Source organism: Lolium perenne, chromosome 1 (assembly GCF_019359855.2).
Source record: "Lolium perenne isolate Kyuss_39 chromosome 1, Kyuss_2.0, whole genome shotgun sequence".
Taxonomy (NCBI): Eukaryota; Viridiplantae; Streptophyta; class Magnoliopsida; order Poales; family Poaceae; genus Lolium; species Lolium perenne.
The window spans coordinates 19,145,580-19,154,725 of NC_067244.2; positions in this window are offsets into that span (position 1 = coordinate 19,145,580).

The following is a 9,146-nucleotide window of genomic DNA, read 5'->3' on the forward strand; positions in this document are numbered from 1 at the left end:
TTCTGAAACCAAAAACAGCAGAAAACAGCAACTCGCTCTTCGGCATCTCGTTAATAGGTTAGTTCCAGAAAATGCATAAATATGACATAAAGTATGCATAAAACATGTAGATATCATCAATAATGTGGCATGTAACATAAGAAATTATCGATACGTCGGAGACGTATCAGTGTCCACTAGTGAAAGTATGATCCCTAGGCCTTGTTTCTAAGCATTGAAACACCGTTTCCAACAAGTTCTGCTACATGTTCGCTTACTGCCGTTTTTATTTCAGATTGCAATTACTACTTATAATCATCCATATTACTTGTATTTCACTATCTCTTCGCCGAACTAGTGCACCTATACATCTGACAAGTGTATTAGGTGTGTTGGGGACACAAGAGACTTCTTGTATCTTAATTGCAGGGTTGCTTGAGAGGGATATCTTTGACCTCTACCTCCCTGAGTTCGATAAACCTTGGGTGATTCACTTAAGTGAAACTTGCTGCTGTTCTACAAACCTCTGCTCTTGGAGGCCCAACACTGTCTACAAGAATAGAAGCGTGCGTAGACATCAAGCTATTTTAAAGCGCAGATTCTTGCCGGGGAGGTAAGGTAAAAGGTATTCACATCCTCCGACTACTAAGCTATTTCCTAGCACTGTTGCCGGTGTGTGAGTGCTCGAAGCTATTTACTTTAGATTCTGCAATTATATCTTTTTGTTTCTTGTTTTTATTTTCACTAGTTAGGCTTAATGGAAAACAACAAAAATATTAGAGATCTTTATAGTATTTATCTTGAGTTAGGACATGAGGTGTTTGAAGAGAAAATTAAAAAACCTATGGAACTTTATATGCATGCTAATGGCAATGTTATTAGTATGAATGCTTTGAATACCATTGTTGCTAATGCTATGGAAAATTCTAAGCTTGGGGAAACTGGTTTTGATGAGCATGATATTTTTATTCCCCCAAGCATGGAGGAGAAAATTTACTTTGATGATACTTTACCTCCTATATATGATGATTACAATGATGACTATCATATTTTCAGTCCACCTACTATTGAGGAGAAAATTAATTATGATTACAATATGCCTCCTATATATGATGATTATGGTGATGAGAATAATAATGATAGCTATTTTATTGAATTTGCTCCCACTACAATTAATAATAATGACTATGCTTATGTGGAGAGTAATAATTTTATGCATGTAGCTCATGATAAGAATGTTTCATGTGATAGTTATATTGTTGAGTTTGTTCATGATGCTACTGAAAATATTTATGGGAGAGGACAATATGGTTGTAGGGATTTTCATGTTACTAAAACACCTCTCTTTTTGCTGAAAATCTTGAAGTTGCGCTTGTCTTGTTTTCCTATGCTTATTGCATTATGCTTACATGACTTGTTTATTTACAAGATTCCTTTTCATAGGAAGTGGGTTATACTTAAAAGTGTTTCTTATTTGCTTTTGATGCTCTATTTTGCTTCAACTCTTATTTCTTGCGAGAGCATCATTAAAATTACTGAGCCCATCTTAATGGCTATAAAGAAAGCACTTCTTGGGAGATAACTCATGTTTTTATTTTGCTACTGTTTTGTTGTGTCTTGAAAGTTGTTACTACTGTAGCAACCTCTCCCCTTATCATGTTTATTTCGTTTTTGTGCCAAGTAAAGTCTTTGATAGAAAGTTGATACTAGATTTGGATTTCTGCGCAGAAACAGATTTTTAGCTGTCACGGTTTTGAGTTATTCTCTCTGTAGAAAAATCTAAAAATCTTGAAAAAATTTATGAGTAATCCTCAGATATGTACGCAACTTTCATTCAAGAGGTATATACATCTCCAGTCCTACAACTTGTCTGTGATGTGCAAATTAGTCCCACTTCTTGTAAAATGGACTATAGCAGTCCCACAACTTGTCTTTTATGTGCAAAACTAGTCCAAACAACCGAGAAGCGGACACTTGGTGACGTTCCTTTTGCACAAATGCCCCTCCATATTTTCCTCTAGCATATGTGGCCGTTTCGTGATGCCTCCTCATACGGTCCCGCCTGTCAGTTGACGAAGAAACACATAAAATAACTTAAGTAGGCGGCGGGGATCGAACTCACGACTTCAGGTCGCGAACTTAAAGGCCATAGGTGCCAGCCACTTAATTATGAAGCTTGATGTGTCAGCTTGAACGTTAAAATATTCTAGTCTCGTGCAGGGCGGTATGCTGGTGTTGTTCACCTCAATGCTTAGAAGTAAGAACATCTTCGACACATGCGCCCATCTTTGGTGCGCTAAATTTTTTACAGGGGTCGGTTTTCACTTTTTTAGATGCCGGCGCGTCTCTAGGTTTTCGGACGCGAGGAAATAGCGCTTCACGAGAACGCTGTAAATACAGCTCTAAAATTAAATTTTGCATACATATGATTGAAAATAAGATCAAATATACTACTAAAATATATTTTAAAAAAACGACAAGAACGATAATTAAACGGATACAATACATGTAAAAATCGAAGAATTCGAAGTCCGATCCTGATGACTCTAACGGCTCAGTCAGGACCAAATCCGCCCAACGTTCATTGTTTCTGCCGATGGTCGTCGGACCGGCTTCCCGCGCCTCGATGAACGGCTTGCGCGCGCGAATGGCTTCCTTCTCCGCCCTGCGCTCTGCCTTCTTCTGCTGGTAGAAGGCGCTCTGCCCGAGGCACCATGTCGCCACGTCGTAGGCACGGTGGCGAATGTGCCGAGGGTGAGGCGAGCACCGCCAGCACGGATCTCCATGTAGAACGTGCTGCACGGGCGGGCATGCACACCCACGAAACCAGAGCAGTTGCGCCGGGGGCCATGGCGGCGGCGCGGTCTCAACGGCGGTGGTGCGCGTGGAAGGGGAAGTGGCGCGTGGCAGGCGGGAGGGCGGCGCGTGGCAGGAGAGACTTTTCAGCGGCGGTTGAGGACGCATCGCACCAAATCTCCTGCGCGCGGGGCAAAAAAATTAGCGCGCGCACTATTTTCACGTATCTGATAGTATTAGTACTCCTTTTGTCTCGAAATAGATCGTAAATTTAGCTAAATTTGAATGTATCCAACATATATTTCGAGATGAAAGGACTACATGATATATTGTGGTTATCATGCTGCACTTCTCTATTTGGGATAAAAAGTAAGAATGGTAGATCGAGACGATGCAGGTTTGCTTATGCCATTTGACTACCTGATGAAGATCTTCACGTTCTGGAAACTAGAGGAACACGGCAGCAAAGTAAGCTTTATACCAGCAAACCATGTTTCAGGAGATAATACAAGCGCGTTGCAACAGCGAACACAAAAAACTGCTTTCTCAAGTGGTTTCCACATATAGCCCGTGACCTAAGCTCGTGAGTTCGAACTCTCACCTGCACAACTTATTTTATATGTTTCTTCATCTACTGACAGGCGGGGCCGTATGAGGTTGCACCACGACAGCCACACGTGCTAGAGGTAAATATGCAGGGGCATTTGTGCAAAACGAACGTCGCCACGTGTCAGTTGTTTGGACCAGTTTTGCACGGCAAAGACAAGTTGTGGGACTACTATAGTCCATTTTACAAGAAGTGGGACTAATTTGCACATCGTAGACAAGTTGTGGGATTAAAAATGTATATAGCTCTTCATTCTTTTTTTTTTTTTTTGAACACAAAATATTTTATTAAATTAAGTGCATTTTACAGATAGAAGCGTGAAAGGAGCCACGCTAGATACAGAGATGATATCCCTACTTGGACATTGTCCTGTGTCAGAGCTTAAACAACGGACTGCTAAGGGTACAGTCTGAATTCTTAACGCCAAACGAGCCTGATGATGGGCTTTGACGTTTCTGCTCCTGTTGATATGAGAGACATTGTTGCATCGAATAGAGTGAGAAGCTTGTATCGCTGCCAGTTGTGGCCTGATTTTCCAATGCCCCTGAGCTGCAAACACGGTTGTCGCAGTAGCTGCCGAAGCCAACACCAAGCAATCAGTATAGAAGCGAGGATCTTGAACCTGCAGTAGATCTGCTAGCTTTGTTGCTAGAAGTAGACCATAAGCCTCAGCCTGTAGTGGAGAACTTGCTGGAGGTGAGAGCGCAGAGACATGCAACTGACAGAGATGTTGGTTTTCCTTAAAGTGGATGATTACTCCTAACCCTGCCTGGCTTGTTGCTGAATCTTGTTGTTTCTCCCACGCAGCATCACTGAAAATAGCATTCCCTGCTAGTAAATCAGAGTCCTGGGAAATCAATGGGGGTAGTTGCCTGCTATTTGGAGGCTGCAGCTTGTTGTGATGATCATTAGAGCTATCTATTTTGGTTGCCTTGATAATAGCATCGGTCGCTGCAAACACATGTGAAGGCCTGCTTGTTTTCCTACAAAACAGAGTGTCGTTTCGAGCTTTCCACATACACCACAAAAAAGTATATAGAGTAGTAGTATTTATTTCAGGATGCCCAGATGAAAGTAAAGCATGTATCATATTGGGAGTCGTGTGATGTTGTTCAGCTAGAATTTCAGTTTTTATGAACCAAGGAAAGCAAAACCAGGCTGCTCTGGAAAAAGGGCATAGGAAAAACATATGCATTTCATCTTCCTCATTACCACATCTAGAGCAATTGTTTTTTATGTGTTTGGAATACCTACTTGCCCTCTTACCTGTGGGGAGAGCCTTCCTGAGAAGCCTCCAAGCAAACGTTTGAATTCTCGGCGCCATGTCTTTGTCTTCCCAAACCTGATTAAGAAGTGAGATGATCTGCGGGTTAACAACTTTCGGACGTTGCCTTGGTGGAAGTTGGAGATTGTCATAGCAATGCTTATATGCACTTTTGGAGGAGTGATGACCTGCAGGGGTTAGTTTCCAGACAAGAGTATCTTGACCCTCAGCATCAATTATAGGCGTTTGAAGAATTACATTAGCTATTTCTGGGCTGAAAAGAGAAGTAATTAAATTTTCATTCCAAATCTTTTGACCCGAAACCCAAAGATCTTTAACAAGCGCAGGATAAACAAATGGTTGTTGTTGTATTATGAGGTGATCATAAATAGCTTCCCAACCAATAAACCAAGGGAAGCTCCAGATTGAGCTGCTCCCATCAACAATCTGGCATATGGAAGCTGAAATCAAAAGAGGCTTTACCTTGAGAATTGCCGACCAAAAGGCTGATTTTGGCATGTTTGACGTAGCTCTCCAAATAGATGTATCATGATGATACTTTGCTTTGAGTATCTGAGCAACCTGATTTTGTGGCTCCTTTGCTAGTCTCCAAGCCGTTGATAGAATTAGCCCTTGATTGATTGCCTGCAAGTTTCTAACACCAAGTCCACCAATGTTTTTTGCCATACATACATCCGCCCAGGCTCTAAGGCATAAGATTTTTGTTGTCTGATCATCTTGAACGCCTGTCCACCAGAAATTCCTAATGATGGTTGTCAGTTTGGCTAGAAATTTTTTGGAAAACAAAATATTGGACATATAGTAGACAGGTATAGAAGAGAAAACAGATTTTATGAGAGTCAATCTTGCTGCATGTGAGAGTCTATTGGCTTTGTATGCACTAAGCTTGGATTTGAATTTATCGTAAATAAAATTGTAAGCTGCTGATCTATTCTTTGATGGCAGAACAAGTGGGTGACCTAGATGAATAAAAGAGTCATCAATGTTTGGCACCGGAAAGATTCTTTTGATGTCCTCTTTGACCTGCAAAGGAACATTTTTGCTAAATAAAATTCCAGATTTGCTCCAGTTTGGAGTTTGCCCTGATTCCTGACAAAATTGGTCTATGAGATTAAAAATAGTGCCAGCTTCTTGCATATTTGCTTTGCCACAGACAATCAAGTCATCCGCAAACATCAAGGAGTGAATTGGAGGACAGTTTGGCCCAAGAGAAATACCTGTGAGGTTGTTGGCTTGTAGAGCATCCTGTAGCGCAAAAGATAGTTCGTTCACTGCAAGGACAAAGAGATATGGCGACAAAGGACAACCCTGTCGTATTCCTCTACTACTTTTAAACTTCCCAAATGTTTGGCCATTAATAATGACAGAGAAAGTTGGTGAAGAAATGCAAGCACGCACAAGTTGTATGAAATGATCAGGAAGCCCTTTGCGAGCAAGAGCCGAAACAATGAATTGCCACTCTATTCTATCAAAAGCCTTTGCAAGATCAATTTTTAGTATAAAATCCGAGCTATTCCAGGACGACAGAGAAAAGGAGTGTGCAATTTCTTGAGCAACTATGATATTGTTGCTAATCCGTCTACCTTCAATAAAAGCTTGCTGAGAAGGGTGAATGTAATCCGGCAAGTGCACTTTCAATCTGTTTGCTAGTGATTTTGCAATAATTTTGTAAATGACATTGCACAAGCTTATGGGTCTAAAATCAGAAGGCATATGGCAAGCAAGTTTCTTAGGAATGAGGGCAATATGAGTATCATTGAGTTGAGGTGGTATGATACCTGTATTATAAAAGTTCCTTACCACGTTGGTGACATCATCCCCTATCCAACTCCAAGCTGAGAGGTAGAAGCCCACATTGAATCCATCTGGTCCCGGAGAGGCATTCTTCTTCATGGCTTTGAGAATTTCCCATATCTCCTGCTTGTCAGGGATCGAGTTGGTGAAGTCGCTTGTTTCTTGTGGCATTGCTATTTGTAAATTGGCCCTGTCATTGTTAGTGGAAGAGGAGCAAAAAATAGTCTTGAAATAATTAACAAACTCCTTTGCAATATCATCAGGGTCAAACAAAGCATTACCATTACTGTCCTTAATGGAAACAATACGATTTCTACGCTTACGCTTTTGCACAGCATTGTGAAAGAAGGACGTGTTCCTATCACCTTGGGTTGCCCAGTGTTTTTTTGCACGTTGCCGATAAAATTCAGTGAGCTTAGTCAAGCTTTCTTCGTATTGGGAAACTAACCTAGCCTGAAGGGAGTGATCTTGGAGATGCGCCGGCTTCATTTGAATCTCTGTGATCTGGTTTTGAATACTGTCAAGTTGTTGCTGCAAAGGTTTTTTCTTCTTGCACCACCTCTTTAAACTTCCTGCAAGATTAGTAGTTCTAGCATGGAAAGGTTTGTTAACCGAAGAGACCCAAGCATTTTTTGCAATACCTTGAAAGTCTTCCTCAAAAGTCCACCAGTTTTCAAATTTGAAATGAAGTTTAGGTCTACGAAACTGGGAATGGGTAGAAATAAGAATAGGTGCATGATCGCTGAGAGAGTGAATGATTGGTAGATTAAACACATTAGTATTTGGGTACACTTCACACCATTCCGCATTAGCAATACACCGATCGAGCCTTTCAAAGATAGGTCTAGATGAATAACGCATATTTGTCCAGGTATAAGCCGGCCCACTAAACCCCAAATCGAACAAACCACATTGCTTGACATAGGAATTGAAAGCCCGCATGCGGTACTTATTTGGATTAATAGAAGTAGTGTCTACATCGCACATGATGTTATTCAGATCACCTAAACAAACTACTGGCTTCCCTAAGTTATCATTAACAAAATTGAAAACATGATCCCAAATCATTCTAGTGTGGCGATGATGAGGATCTCCATAAATGCAAGCCAGGGCAAAATCTACATTAGTAGTTCTATTGAGAACTAGCGCTAATATCATATAGTGGTTGCAAAATTTGACAGAAACATGCACTTCATCAGACCAAAGCAACCATAGCCCGCCTGAACGACCATTGGATGGAACCACAAAGCTACCAGCGGTGTTAAAACGAGAATTAAGATGTGAAGAATTGTACCTCGATGTTCTTATTTCTGAAATATAGCTCTTCATTCAACTCGAGTTTTTCCATCTGAGCATGTTAAGTGCCTCGAAAAAATTCGTCTTTACGGACTGTTCTGTTTTGACAGTTCTGCCTTTTATTTCGCATTGCCTCTTTTACTGTGTTTGACTGGGTTTCTTTGCTCCATTAAATTTCAGTAACCTTGGGTAATGTCCAGAAGTGTTGGTAATGATTGTGTCCTTGCTGAACATGTGAATTTTTGATTATGCACTAACCCTGTAATGAGATTGCTTTGAGTTTGGTGTTAAGGAAGTTTTCAAGGATCAAGAGAGGAGGATGATATAATATGATCAAGAAGAGTGGAAAGTCTAAGCTTGGGGATGCCCCCGTGGTTCATCCCTGCATATTTCAAAAAGACTCAAGCGTCTAAGCTTGGGGATGCCCAAGGCATCCCCTTCTTCATCAATAACATATCAGGTCACCTCTAGTGAAACTATATTTAAATTCCGACACATCTTATGTGCTTTACTTGGAGCGTTTGTGTGCTTTTATTTTCGTTTTGTTATCTTAGTTCTTTGAATAAATTGGATCCTATCTATCTTGTTTGGGAGAGAGACACGCTCCGCTTTTTCATTTGAATACTCCTATTCTTCACTTATATTTGTTGAGTGTTCAGTTTTCGCACTGTGTAGCTTCTAGCTCTTGGTTTTCATGTATCTCTTGTTCAGAGCTATTAGTTATTTTATAGAAAGTACTCTCTTACTTCACTTATATTTGTTTTGAGAGTTTCTTGCTATTTGGTTGGAAACAGAAAATGCTTCATGTGGTAGTTGGTATACTGTCTTGAATAATTTGATACTTGGCAATTGTTTTGAGCTCTCAAGTAGATCATGTTTAAGCTCTTGCATCATGTAGTTTAAACCTATTAGTGAAGAACTACGATAGAGCTTGTTGAAATTTGGTTTGCATGATTGGTCTCTCGAAGGTCTAGATATTTTCTGGTAAAAGTGTTTGAGCAACAAGGAAGACAGTGTAGAGTCTTATAATGCTTGCAATATGCTCTTATGTAAGTTTTGCTGTACCGGTTCATACTTGTGTTTGCTTCAAACAACCTTGCTAGCCAAAGCCTTGTAATGAGAGGGAATGCTTCTCGTGCATCCAAAACCTTGAGCCAAAACATGTGCCATTTGTGTCCACCATAACTACCTACTATGTGGTATTTTTCTGCCATTCCAAGTAAATACTTCATGTGCTACCTTTAAACAATTCAAAACTTTATTACTCCTTATTTGTGTCAATGTTTTATAGCTCATGAGGAAGTATGTGGTGTTTTATCTTTCAATTTTGTTGGGCAGACTTTCACCAATGGACTAGTGGCACATCCGCTTATCCAATAATTTTGCAAA